Source organism: Cetorhinus maximus, chromosome 13 (assembly GCF_964194155.1).
Source record: "Cetorhinus maximus chromosome 13, sCetMax3.hap1.1, whole genome shotgun sequence".
Classification (NCBI taxonomy): domain Eukaryota; kingdom Metazoa; phylum Chordata; class Chondrichthyes; order Lamniformes; family Cetorhinidae; genus Cetorhinus; species Cetorhinus maximus.
The window spans coordinates 10887571-10902256 of record NC_135891.1 but is presented as its reverse complement, the minus strand read 5'-3'; the positions used below and the strand labels follow the sequence as shown (position 1 = coordinate 10902256).

The following is a 14686-nucleotide window of genomic DNA, read 5'->3' as shown; positions in this document are numbered from 1 at the left end:
TATGTGCCAGCTGAAGAAAGATTTGTATTTGTATAGTGCCTTTCATATCCTCAGGATGCCCCAAAATGCTTTGCAATCAATCAAGTGCTTTATTGAAGTCACAATTGTAGTTTAGGTAACACGGCAGCCAATTGGGGAGTGTAGGGTATTGGGTTAATGGTTATGTTAATGAGACCATGATGGTAATGATGATGCAAGCGTGACATCAAGAGTCAGATGACCAAGAGGCTCCAAGAAAGCAAGACACAGAATAGACTGTGTCCACAGAACCATGTACTTGCCATGAAGTCTTGTAAGTAGTGTAAATAAATAGTTTCTAGAAAAACTATATACCGACTTTCTCAAGTCACTCATAGAATAAGCAAAGCATCATCCAGACATGGTAAGACACTGAGGCACAAAGACAACATAAAACATGGTGACAGCTCGAAACATCCAGGGCAAGATCCTACAAACAGCAATGGGATAATGACCAGGTAATCTTTTTTAGTGGTATTGGTTGAGGGAAAAATGTTGACCTATGGAGAACTTCCCTACTCTCAGGAACATAGAAAATAGGAGCAGGAGTAGGTCATTCGGCCCTTCATGCCTGCTCCACCATTCAATATGATCATGGCTGATCCCCCATCTCAACGCCGTACTCCCACTCTCTCCCCATACCCTGTGACACCTTTGGAGTCGAGAAATCCATCTATTTCCTTCTTAAATATATTCAATGACTTGGTCTCCACAGCCTTCTGTGGTACAGGATTCCACAGGTTCACCACCCTCTGAATGGGGAAGTTTCTCCTCATCTCAGTCCTAAATGGCCTACCCCGTATCCTGAGACTGTGACCTCTTGTTCTAGACCCTCCCCAGCCAGAAGAAACATCATCCCTGCATCCAGTCTGCCCATCGCTGTCAGAATTTTATATGTTTCAATGAGATCCCCTCTCATATGTCTAGAATGGTGTACTCCAGTGAATACAGGTTAGTTGACCCAATCTCTCCTCATACGACAATCCTGCCATCTCAGGAATCAGTCTGATGAACCTTGGCTGCACTCCCTCTATGGCAAGTATATCCTTTCTTAGGTAAGGAGACCAAAACTGCACACAATACTCCAGGTGTGGTCTCACCAAGGCCCTGTACATCCTTGCTCCTGTACTCAAATCCTCTTGCAACGAAGGCCAACAAACCATTTGTCTTCCTAACTGCTTGCTGCACCTGCATGCTTGCTTTCAAGTGATTTGTTAGAACTGGGTCAATTTGTTTAGCCGCTGAATCCATAGAGAGTGCGGCCCTGGCGTTTCAGAGCGTACACCACATCCATGGTGGTGACCGTCTTAAGCTAGGCGTGCTCTGTGTAGGTGACCGCATCGCTGATCACATTCTCCAGGAAAACCTGCAGCACCCCGCGGGTCTCCTCGTGGATCAGGCCTGAAATGCGCTTGACACCGCCACGGCGATCCAGGTGGGGGAGGGGAATGGCTGGTTTGGTGATGCCCTGGATGTTATCACGAAGCACTTTGCAGTGGGGCTTTGCTCCACCTTTCCCCAGTCCTTCACCTCCTCCTCCTCTGCCAGACATGATGCTCCTTCAGTCAAATCGTTGGATACCCAGGTCCCTTCTAACGTCGACATTTCTCAATCTATCGCCATTCAAGTAATACTCTGATTTTAAATTTAATAAAGAACTGACTACTGTACCCCAATATAACTAGCAAATAGTTTTGCATATCTTCTAAAAGTCAGCGTTGGTAATTTCAAATTGGGCAAGTCACAAGGGGCAGATCGAAACCGTGATTTTTAAAATGTTTATTTTTTTTGTGTGTGATAAACCTGTTTCCAGCTGTATTAATCAAGCTGTGCCTTAAATTACCACTCAACTATACCAAGACGTGTTTTACAAACCATTTTTTAAAAATGGGGCCCAAATGCGCTGGTCGATGGCAGATTTTACATGTGACGATATGGAAATGGAACGGGCAGAAATCCAGCGGAAAAAAAAAGTCGCTTCTCGAAACGGACGCAATTTTGAGCCGGAATTGCTGGTTGCTCCAAAAGCAGAAACACCACCCAAGACGCTCTGAATTTAAGAAAGAATTATTGATTGGCTGAAAATTCCCTCTCCGCCCCCCCCACGCCCCCTCAACACATCAATAGACGTCAACAAGAGCGAGCTGGTCGGCGGCTGACTTCACCGACGTTGTAAACATTACCCGCAGAAAGTAACTTTGTTCAGAGTGCCGCCTGCAGGTCGCAACGTCTTGGAATGTGCTGCATCCCCCCCACTCTCCGCCTTACGATCTCCCGTGGTACTCCACACGAAGTATCAGCCAGCAAAAAAAAAACGCAGACTGACATTAAAGAGTTGAAGTCAGGGCGGTTGCTGGACATTTTATTACAGTACAATACCACTGTGACAGTGCACAGCTGAAGCAATGTGCACAGCCTGCCATCAAAGATAACAGCTTCTCCTGTTAGGAAGCTCTCAGCTACTCTCTGCGTGCTGTCATTCAAGAGCAACTTGTTGAAGCCAACAGCCACTCTGCGCAAACGTAATAAAGCTACCTACTGCCATCTTGCAGAGGCCAGAAATTTCACTGAGTCACACAAAAGATTTCAGGGCTGAATGAATTTATGAGAGAAAACCGACGTGTTGTTGCTCATTTGCACCCAAAGTAAGTGACTGATGCCTGAAATAAAAACAGAAAATGCTGGAAAAACTCAGCATCTGTGGAGAGGGAAACAGAGTTAACGTTTCGAGTCATTATGCCTCTTCTTCAGAGCTTCATTCGAGTATCCTAGAGCAGGGGTGCGTAACCAGTGGCTCAGGAGCAGCATGCAGCTCATTGAGGACTCACGTGCAGCTCCTGACCCTGATCGAGTGAACCTATGTTGATGATAATTAAATGGCTGGATTTGTTTTTTCAAACCTTTTACGTTGTGCATACAAGAAAGCATAATTTTACTGACAATATCTTCTTCAAAATAGAACCATCGGAATTGGTTAAGTCCACCTGAGGAAGACTCGGTTTAACATCTCATCCAAAAAGTACAATATTTGTCAGATTTTTCATAAAAGCTAGCACCTCCCAAGATTGCAGCAAACTCCCTCAGTTCTACACTGAAATGTCAATTTAGATTACATACTCAAGGCAGCACATGTTAAACTATGTTTAAGGATGAGTCTGCATTTTACAGAGAGGAAGAAGGGAGGGAATGCATAGGGGAAATAAAGTATTGTACTACTTATTCTGGAGGAGGTGTTAAATGTTTCCTCAGTCCTCAGACAAATAAAGCTGCCTCAAATATAAACCAGCTCTCTAAGAAGACAAATTCCCTATAGCAAGTGCAGGAGAGTCTATCATGTCACCAGAAAATGTGGGTTCAAATAACGAACGCAGAGCACCTGATATATTTTGATGCGTTAGTCAGTCGATGCCATATTAATTGCATTTAATGACCTACATTAATGTTATAGATCCATGTATCCCTTTTGTGAAGGTCACAAGTGAATGGGTGCCAATATATCTCACGTCTTAATGTTTAAAGATCTCCCTGAAAATTATTAGTCGACAAGGAGGCATGGATTTAATGGCCTTAGAAGTAGATTAACTCTGAGGCCTATAATGAATCTCTTAATAATGTACTAGGTAAGATTGTTTCAGCTTGCACTTTTGAACATGTACAGGGTTAGAAAGGTTTGCGTACATAAATCTTTGAAGGTGGCAGAACAAGGCTGTTTTAAAGAAAGCATACAGAATCCTTGACTTTATGAATAGAGGCACAGTGTACAAAAGCAAATAAGTTATGATAAACCTTTATAAATCACCGCTTAGGCCTCAGCTGGAGTATTGTGTCCAACTCTGGGCACCCCGGAGAGAATGTAGAGAATGTAGAAGAGATTCACTAGAGCAGTACCAGGGATGAGGTATGTCAGATATGTGGAGAGATGGGAACTGGGATTGTTCCCAGAGCAGAGAAAGTTAAGGTGAGATTTAATAGAGACGTTCAACATTCTATTAGAGTAAATGAGGCAAAACTGTGGGTTAGTAATCATAGGACAGAGATTTAAAGCAAAAGAACCAGTGGTGATAGGAGGAGAACTATTTCCTTATGTGGCTCGGTGTTATACTTTGTTTGATAATGCTTCTGTGAAGCGTCTTGGGATGTTTCATTACTTTGAAGGTGCTATCTTAAATGACTTGTTATTGTTGTTATTTACTTAATTCATGATTTTAAACATCTCTTGTCACGAAAATATAGACCGGGATTTTCCAGCCCCATTGTGGGTCGCCCCCCCCCCAGCCAGAAGCCCATTGACTTGCAGCGGGACCGGAAGATCCCAGCGGCGGGCGGGTGCAGAAAATCCCGCCCGTAATCATTCTCATAACTTTATTGTAAAAGTAAGTTAATAGTGGGGTGTGGATAGTTTTTGTATGCATGCGCGTGTGGGATTTAATTAAGTTGGAGACAGCTGGTCTGGAGCATTTGACTCATCAAAAGAAGCTAGGTTTGAATTGCAAATTACGTAAACGTGGCTGAAGCCTTAGAATATAAGGTGAGGAGAATTTGCATTTTTAGATAAACCGTGGCAGTTTGAATTTCAAAGAGATGGCAGGGTGTTTACACCTAGCCAGAGAAGCTAGGTCAAGCAGTGTGTTTATTTTTCCAAAAGGTTACTGACAATATTAGCACCGTGAAAATATTTATATTATGAGAAAGGTAAAGTTCTAAAGACATATGGGAACAATGGAATTCACGTTGAAAGGGAGAAACATGTATAAAGGGAAATGAGGCTATGTGTCAGGGAAGGCATTGTAAGATCTGCCAGAAGTGTGAAAAGCCTCCAGCATTTGTGCATTAAGGCTGCTGCCTACAGAAACCGAAGCTGGGAAAAGCCACTTTAAATTCTATTGTCCAGGGTATTGTGTTGACTTGCCTGGATCTGTTTAAAATCAATTTTTTTACCATTGCCTTGATGGGGGTGTAACTGGAAGCCAGATTAATTAGGGGTTTTAGGAGTTATTATAGCAATTTGTAGACCTATGTATGTGCTTGAAATCTTTTCTTTTGTTAATAAAGGTTTAATTTAGTATTTAAAAAAAACTTTGAAGTCTTGGTGGACTTATTACTTCTGAATTCAGGGCACGCATCTCGTAATAAATACAAATTGCAAAACCATTGTGATAGCGTGATCAAGTTTCCCTCATGGATTTGATCCACCTGACACACATCATCTGCCACGTCATAACATTCTACTGAATCAGTAGAGCCTTTGGCTCTAAGGATCGTCTCTTAAAAGGGCAGATGTGCTTCAAGGAGGTTTGAGAAAGCATTGAAGTTTAGGCCTTGGGCTGAGCTGCAGCCTAAACAATGTACGTTCATGGGGCCTGAGGAGAGACTGCCTGCTGCTCGGGTCTCCTCTCCAAAGGTGGCAGCAGACCTTCCAAAGCTGTCCCTGAGAGCTACTGCCATGTCTCCTCTGGTGTAGTTCCTGTTTGAAGATGTCAGCGACACAAAGCAGGAAAATTGGGTTAGATTTCCAGGCCCTTCTTCTTCTACATACCTGAAGTGGTGAATGGGCAGCTGGTGGCCATCTTTGCCAGGGCTGGAGGTGCTAATGAAAATCCAGGACAGGAGGGGGATGTGGTGCTAGGCCACCTGATTTTCCTTTATTTTCACCTGCTATACCACCTGATTTTGGGCAGTGCACAAGAACACATGAAATAGGAGCAGGAGTAGACCATGTGGCCTGTTGAACCCGCTTCATCATTCAATACAAGCATGGCTGATCCTGAGCTTCAACTCCATTTTTCTGCCCACTCCCCATATTACCTGAGAGACCAAAAATCTGTCTATCCCAACCTTAAATGTATTCAATGATGGAGCATTCACAATCCTCTGGGGCAGAGAATTCCAAAGATTCACAACCCTTTGAGTGAAGTAATTTCTCCTCATCTCAGTCCTAAATGATTGGCCCCTTATCCTGAGACTGTGCCCCCATGTTTTAGATTCCCCGACCAGCAGAAACAATCTCTCAATTTCTACCCTGTCAAGCCCCTTCAGTATCTTATATATCTCAATGAGATTGTCTCTTATTCTTCTAAACTCCAGAAAATATAGACCCAATTCATTCAGCCTCTCATCATGGGACAGCCCTCTCATCCCAGGGACTAATTTAGTGAATCTTCACTGTACTGCCTCCAATGCAAGTATATCCTTTCTTAAATGTGGAGACCAAAACTGCATACAGTATTCCAGATGTGGTGCCACCAAAGCCTTGAACAAAGCCCAGTATAGTGGAGGAAACATCCATCCACTCATCTCAGTATCAGGGCAGCCTGAACTGGGAAACTGGTGGCTGGATAATAGTGGATATTCCTGTTCTAAACCTACAGTTTATACAATCCATTGAAACACATATTGTAGTGCTGCTTTGATACATTTCAGGGAGGAATTTGAATTTGATGGGGTAGATGCTGAGTGCCTGTTCGCCCTGGCTGGGGCATCTAGGTCTAGGGATCACAGTCTCAGGATAAGAAAGCAGTCATTTAGGACTGAGATGAGGAGAAATTTCTTCACACAGAGGGTTGCAAATCTTTGGAATTTTCCATCCCAGGAAGCGTAGAGGATGCGCAGCCATTGAGTATATTCAACAATGAGATTGATAGATTTTTGGACACTAAGGGAATCATGGTGATCGGGGGTGGGGAGGTGGAGGTGTGACAGAAGATCAGCCATGATCTTATGAAATGGCAGAGCAGGCTCAAGGGCTGCATGATCTTCTCCTGCTCCTCTTTCTTGCGTTCATATTAACCTCTCAAACATAAAAAGCCATTTTTAAAAATCTCTTGTTTGCCGCTTCGGTTTTTTTCTCTCTCTCTCTCTTTCCTCCTGTGAAGGCAGTGACTCTCTCCCTGGGTCAGGTTCCACAAGCAGTATCCTTCCCCAAATGGCTATTATCCATGTGTATGGCTTGCCAGTGAGTGCTGGCAGTCTGTGTGCTGGCAAAGTGTGGGGGGATTTTCAGCCAAGCCTGCTCCTATCCTCGTCCAATATCCACACAGGCACTTCCAGCTGGCATCACTGTTTGAGTGCTTGGGGCGATCTGGCCCAGTGCTGGTGTCCCTAGCACCTCGTTGGCTAAGATTAGCTTATTCATGGATACATGTAATGGCTGACAGCCACTTCAATCCAGTTTTCCCTTGTCTTTTAGAACCATTTGCCTTAGGGCCTGAACACATTTATCATTTTTATCTTTATTGATCAGATTGATTTTACTGACTTATTTTTCCTTCTCTCTTCCCCTCGTTTCTCCACCTCATCTCCTAATATTCCCTCCCCTCATTTTCCCTCCCCTGTCCTTTGCTCACCTCCCTTCTTTCCTTTTCTCCTCTCAGCTCTCCCCTCACCCCATCCTCTCCTCTTCTCTCCCACCCCTCTCCTTGCCTCTTCTCCATTCTCCTCTCTTCTATCCACCCGGCTCTCCCCAACTTTCCTCTCCTTTCCTCTTTTCTTCCCTTGCCCTCTCCTCTACCCCTATCTCTCACTCCCCACCCTTCTCCTCCCCCTTCTCATCCTACCACCTCTTCTGCCTTCTCCACCTTAAGAGTGCTTCTCAGTGAAGTCAGGCAGCTGCAGTTCTCCAAACCTCTCTTTGCAATTCTCCAAACCCCTCTCAATCCTCCCATGATCAGTATGTTTGTGTAAAGGGTGCACATTTTCTTACAAATAATTGCAGCAACAAGCTTTTGTGATTTTAAAATAAAGGTCATTTATTATCACACATTTACCAAAATGTAACGCAATGTTCCACTCACTCTTCTCACACACTCTCACACACACACACATAAAAGATTAGATGCAGATGAAGGTAATATATTGTAATAAGTTATAATTATTTCAGTCTTTTCGTGGCAGACCTGTAGTTTCTTAGATGAAGTTGATGTTTTACTATGTCTGGTAAAGTGAAGGATTCTCAGCAGGCCGTGAGGTTTCTTGCAATTGAATTTCTAGAAGGTAAGTTCTCAGATGAACTTTAACTGAAACAGGCTGGGGAATCCTTCTCTCTGGTAAGATCTTCCACCTACAAGGTACTGCCGTTTAGGTGAGTTGTTTAGATGACTTGCAGCTAATTCAATGGCTTTTAGTGGAAATCTGTCTGCAAAGGGCTTTTGCTGGTTTTAAAAGCAGACAAAAAAAATGGTTCCCTTATCATGTGACTTCTACAAGTTCAAAGTCTTTTTTTTCCCAAATACAAGGGTTGTGTGTCTGTTGATTCTAATCATCCTTTGTTGTCATTTAACACCTTGAGATTCACCCAGTCTAGTTGGTTTGAGGAAGCCATCATAATAAAATGGAAGGTTGATAGGATCCATTCACGTCCGTCTTACACACACGGGGAGGCAGAATTTCACCTATGTCAGGCGGGCCCGGCGGGGGTGGTCAGGAAGTCGACCCCCGCCACTTGCAATTGAGGCCGGAAGGCGATTTCACGCGGGCGGGCCAATTAGGGCCCACGCAGCGTGAAACGCCAGCAGCAGTGCTCAGCGCTGCCTGTGCGGGTGGGGGTAGGAGGGTGAGGGGAGGGGGTGAGCGTGACCTTCGCACATGGGCACGAGTGTGCGCTTCATAATCTCCCTGAGGCACTGAGCTGCCTCAGGGAGATGAGGAGTCATGAAAAAAATAATAACCTCAGTCTGCCTGTGGATGAGGTTTCCAAAAAAGCTTGGCCTTACCGTAAGGTTGGACGGGCAACGAAAAATGTAAGTTAATCAATTGTTTAATGGCCTTAACAGGCCTTATAATTGTTGGTGGGCACGCTGCCGACTCTGGCGCGCGCCCACCGACTGAACTATCGCGTGATTGCGCGATGACGTCGGCACGTTCAGCCGACGTCAACGCATGGCATTTCACGCTCGAGCGGGTCGGGCATGCGCCTGCTCGCCGAGCTAAACATTTTGCCCATTGAGTTTCGATGTCCCCTTTTATCCGCGGTGAAAGAGACAGTCAGGTTACCTGGAATTCTATAGTACTTAGTGTTGATCCATCCTTAAACAAAGCGATGTGTGAAATCCCCTGATGGCTGTGAATGTCCATATTTGATTAGGTATTCATTTGGGACTAAGGACTGTTTGAAGCTTAAGTACCAAAGGTCACATGATTTACAGCAGTCATTTCAAAAGTCTGTCCAGTTTTTAAAAGTATTGACTGAAGTTCATAATTTACTGGGGCAAGGCAAAGTTAATGAAACACGGTAATTTAAGCGTAGTGGCTGAATCAAAGCATTATGTTTAATTGAATTAGACTAAGGCCAAGGAGCCACACACAGCAACATCTATCAAACTCATTGAAGTGAAAAAACAAACGAGCAATGAAAAATCCTAAAATGTAAGAGAGACTTTTTAAAAATTAATTTGACTTAAAAGTCAAATTATCAATCGAGGGTTAAAAAATTGTTCACAAGATCGCAAATAGATATGGGCAAGAAAGGTAGGCTGATGACCACGTCTCAGCTCATTCGTCTGGAACATTCCAAAAAGTCCATCCCACCCTTCCTCAGTCCCAACCAAGTTGCTTATCAGATGATTCCAGGATTTTTAACTGTAGTAGAGCCAGGACCTGGAGATTCCAGATTCCCTCTGATAGTGATGGTCTCCAGTTCCATTCTGAAGATCATCAGTTCCGTGGAATCAGCACGGGGTTCAGGGAGATGCAACAGTTGGTCATGTCCTTGTGATTTTCCTGGCGAGACCTTATGCTTTCCAATATGATGCCTGACATTACTTTGGATCACTGCCCTTGTAGAAGGCGGCCATAGTGCTCTTGGGAATGGTGTTTTTTTTTATTCTTTCATGGGATGTGGGCATTTTTGGCAAGCCAGCATCTGTTGCCCATCCTTAATTGCCCTAAACTGAGTGGCTTGCTAGGCTATTGCAGAGGGCAGTTAAGAGTTAACCACATTGCTGTGGATCTGGAATCATAAGACCAGGCAGATTTCCTTCCCTGAAGGACATTAGTGAACCAGATGGGGTTTTACAACAATTGATGACAGTTTCTTGGTACCATTACTGATATTCCAGATTTATTAACTAAATTTAAATTCCACCAGCTGCCGTAGTGGGATTTGAACCCATGTCCCCAGAGCATTAGCCTGAGCCTCTGAATTACTAATATAAAATAACAACAGAAAGTGGTGCTAAAACTCAGCAGGTCCGGCAGCATCTGTGGAGAGGGAAACAGAGTTAATGTTTCAAGTCCATATGACTCTTTTTCAGAGCTGAAGAGAGATAGAAATGTGATGGATTCTATACTGTTAACGGGGGCTGGGGGTGGAGCAGGTGGAATGAGATAGGTCAGGGATAGGTGGGAGCTCAGGAGAAATTTTACAAAGATATCATGGACACAAGACAATGAGAGTGTTAATGGTAGTGTTAAAGACTAAAGAAGATGCTGATAGCGGCAGATAGGTAAGATAGCAGAATGTGTTAATAGCAGAACATTTTCCTATTTTGCTCCATCTATTCCAGCATCTGCACTACTTTGCTTTTATCCTCTGAATTACTAGTTCAGTGACACTACCACTACACCACCATCTCCCCAGGATGAAGTGTGACTGCCAAGCTTCAGAAGCTGGTTTCTGTGCTAAAGCAATCAGCCACAGGAAGGGAGTTGTGGACCTAGGACCAAGTCTGCCTGGTTGGTGGAAGGCTCCAAGTCTCTAAAGGGTTCACGTTTAAAACTCTTGTCCTTGTATTTAAATCTCCCCATGGCCTTGCCCTTGTATAACCTCCTCCAGCCCTACAATCCCAATCCTGAGGTCTCGATTCCTCTAATTCTGGTCTGTTCTGCATCACCTCCTTTTGGCAGCACCATTAGTAACCAGGACTTCAGCCAATTAGTCACATTGTCTGGCGTTATCTTTTTAAATAGCCCAGCATAATCATTTTCCAAATCAAATAATTTTGATTAATTGTGCTTCAAAATACATTTGAAGTAGTTGAGTGGCTCAGAACCTCTGTTTCCTCAAGAAGGAAGGAAGACTCCCGGAAGAATAATCAGTTTGGTAAAATCGAGTTACAGATGGTACTTCTTGTGGGAGAGGTAAGTGGGTTCTCTTTGGGTTTGAGATGTTGTTCCGCTTGGCAACAGAAGTTCGGTACCAAGTCGACCCACTGTTAGTAGTGCGATACCTGAGATAGTCAGCTCTGCCATACTCCAGGGCGCTGTTGATGATTGACTCACTGTTTGGCTCACCAATAAAATCTGAAGAACTTGAGTATCACTGAAAAAAGACACAGGGTGAAGCTTTTCGTCTTGCACTCATCAGGACGTTTGCAAGAATGCCAAATGTAAAGGCAACAACAATTTATACTTCAATACAATACTATGTTTTGAGTTTTGCAAGCTGGTTGGGTAGGGTTCGTATCTTGCTTGTTGCAAACAGCCATAGGGACATGCTGTTTGATACGCTCTGCCAGTTTATGGGATGTACGGCCTACATTACTAGCATCACACCGGCACTGAAATTCATGTATCATATTACTCATTTGTGTGATAAGCAGAATGTCTTTTTGGCTTGACGGCAGTGGCGAATACCACTCATGTTGCTGCTGCATAATAGGAGCGGGAAACAGCTCAAATTTTGGAGATATCTTACCCTTCCAGGCATATCGATAGCGATGACATTCAGAACAGTGTCCAACATTAGTTGTGATTCCACAATTGGACAACATTTGCTGAGTGTGCTAAGAATTATGCTGACAACCAGTTTAAGATTATCAGTTGGACTCGCATTATGGTGCACTTACGAAGCTACATATGTTAATACACACAGCCCTGTTCTTTGCAGACAGAGAAACTCTTTCGAGTTATCAACAGTCACAGATTGCAACTCTTTCGAGTACAATCACAGTTCTTGGTTTCCGGGAGTGGGACATGAACCCACAACCCTCTGATTCAAAGGCGAGGGTGCTATGAACTGAGCCACAGCTGACACCTCCGCAGACAGAGAGAACATGTTCACACATTGTGCCTGTTTCAACTGAACAAAATAGGCAACAGCCATTAACTAGTTCATTCCCCAGGGCAATGCCTTGACCAATCAGAGCCAACCTGCCTGGTTTGAACTTAAACAAAGCTTGATAGTTAACTGTCTGTCATCAGTTAACTGATGTGTTCTCCATGGCAACACCTCTACCAATCAGAGTTCACTTGCCTACCAATCAGCACTGTCTTCCCATGAAGTATAAATTGTTCCCTTTACGTTTGGTATTCTTGTGAATGTCCTGACGAGTGAAGAAGAAAAGCTTCAAAAACATGTGTCTTTTTTCAGCAATATTCAAGTTCTGTACAACCAAATGACTATTTAAAAATCAGAAGAGATCAATTTAATGCCGGGGCTTGAATTCTTCCTTCTTGGCTCTATTTAATGCTGCAAGCCAATGCTGTAATTGTCTGGTTGGACCAGCAGCTGAATGCTTATTTCTTTTTGTTCATTCATGGGCTGTGAGCATTGTTGACATGGCTAGTATTTACTGGCAATTCCTAATTGGTGGTGGTGAGCAGCCTTCTTGATCTGATGCAGTCCATGTGGTGTAGGTACACCCACAGTTCTGTTATGGAGGGAGTTCCAGGATTTTGACCAAGCAACAGTGAAGAAACAATGATATAGTTCCAAGCCAGGATGGTCTGCGGCTTGGAGGGGAACTTGCAGGTTATGGTGTTCCCATAAGTGTGCTGCCCTTGTTCTTCAAGGTACTAGAAGTTGCAGGTTTGGAAAGTGCTGTCGAAGGAGCTTGGACGGGTTGCTGCAGTGCATCTTGTAGATGGTACACACACTGCTGCCACTGTCCGTCAGTGATAGACGGAGTGAATGTTGAAGGTGGTGCTGCTCAAGTGGGCTGCTTTGTCCTGGATGGTGTCTAGCTTCTTGAGTGTTTTTCGAGCTGCACTCATCCAGGCAAGTGGACAGTATTCCATCATGCTCCTGATTTGTGCCGTATAGATGGTGGACAGACTTTTGGGAGTCAGGAGATGAGTTACTCACCACAGGATTCCCAGCCTCTGATCTGCTCTTGCAGTCACATTATTTATTTGGCTGGTTCAGTTCAGTTTTTGGTCAACAGTAACCCCCCGGAAGTTGATAGTAAGGGATTCAGCGATGGTAATATCATTGAATGTCAAGGGGAGTTGGCTAGATTCTCTCTTATTGGGCATGGTCATTACCTGGCACTTGTGTGGCACAAAAGTTGATTACTACTTATCAGACCAAGCTTGAATGTTGCCCAGGTCTTGCTGCATATGGGCACAAACTGCTTCAGTATTTGAGGAGTTGCAAATGGTACTGAATACTGTACAATCATCAGTAAACATCCCCACTTCTGACCTTATGATGAAGGGAGGGTAATTGATGAAGCAGCTGAAGATGGTTGGGTCTAGGACACTACCTTGAGCAACTTCTGCATTAATGTCCTGGGGCTGAGATGATTGACTTCCAACAACCACAACCATCTTTTTTTGTGTTTGGTATGACTCTAGTCTGTGGTGAGTTTTCTCCCGATTCCCATTAACTTCAAATTTGCCAGGGCTCCTTGATGCCACACTCAGTCAAATGCTGCCTTGATGTCAAGGGCAACTCACTCTCCCCTCACTTCTTGAACGCATCATTTTTGAAAATAGCCAAATGATAAAGTAAATCAGATGCTTGGTGACTAAGTGACACAAAGCTTGGGTTTTCAAATCTTTGCAATTGTATAAAGGAAGGAAATGCTCTTCACATTTTTGAGGATTGTAGAAAGAATGGCTTAGAGTGGATGTGTGGTTGTTGTGATTTATTTCAATACGATGGGAATGTAGGGAGGAAGAATCATATGAAGATAAGACAAGAAGCTTGGTGTGAATCTTGGGTAGATTTGGGTGTATAGAGTTAAAACTTATTGAGGGGAAAAGTGTTGAAAGAGAAAACTTGGAGATAGCTTTAGCAGTGGAGCCCAGTTGGCGAATTCACTTAAGGAGAGAGGAGGTAGTGAAAGCAAGAATAGTGATCAATGAAGAAGGATTAAAGATGGAAGTGCCAAATTTGTAGCTGTTGTTTTCTTTTTCTTGCAAAACATGAAGAAACTAAAACTGAAGTGAAAGAAAATGATTTTCATTTACTTGTTGAAAGGGGCCCAGAAGAAACTAGGATCTAACGCATTGAGGTGACTGGAAGCAGTGAGTACAATGACGTAAGGTGGAACTCCATTGCTCAAAAAGCAGTGGAAGCAGAGTCTTTGAATATTTTTAAGGCAGAGGTAGATAGATTTTTGATAGACAAGGGGGTGAAAGGTTATCGGGGTGGGCATGAGGTTACAAGTAGATCAGCAATGCCCTTATTGAATGGTGGAGCAGGTTTGAGGGGCTGAGTGGCCTACTCCTGCTCCTAATTCATATGTATGTTCATATGCTGGCAGATTCATCAGCAAAAAAATAATAAGAAAGACTTGCATTTATGTAGCATTCTTCGTGACCTTGGAATGTTCCAAGAATAGACACTGTTGTAATGTCGGGAAATATGATAGCCAATTTCCACACAACACAAATTGAAATGTGATAACAGTCAGATAATAAATATAGATAATCACAAATCGAAAACAGACTTAAAATTTATCATAACCTAAACAACCAAATTGTGACAAAATAAATATACTTTAAAACA

General features: G+C 43.5%; 2 protein-coding genes and 1 long non-coding RNA gene across 3 annotated transcripts in view; 1 reads left to right on the top strand and 2 right to left on the bottom strand.

Annotated features, from left to right (window-relative positions):
- The window catches only part of id1 (inhibitor of DNA binding 1, HLH protein), a 55598-nt gene extending 49343 nt beyond the window's left edge, over window positions 1–6255 (top strand). Inside the window, exon 3 of the mRNA XM_078554932.1 lies at window positions 6242–6255. The gene's annotated coding sequence lies outside the window, so the exon portion shown is untranslated. The remainder of the gene's footprint in view (window positions 1–6241) is intronic.
- LOC144688419 (rho GTPase-activating protein 39-like) overlaps window positions 1–14686 on the bottom strand; it is a 551921-nt gene that overhangs the window by 497762 nt on the left and 39473 nt on the right. The window lies entirely within an intron of this gene.
- Window positions 10029–12442, bottom strand: LOC144689143 (uncharacterized). Its single transcript, XR_013578567.1, has 2 exons — window positions 11987–12442; window positions 10029–11831 (listed from the first exon to the last, which is right to left on the bottom strand). It is a non-coding gene; the product is annotated as an uncharacterized LOC144689143 (long non-coding RNA).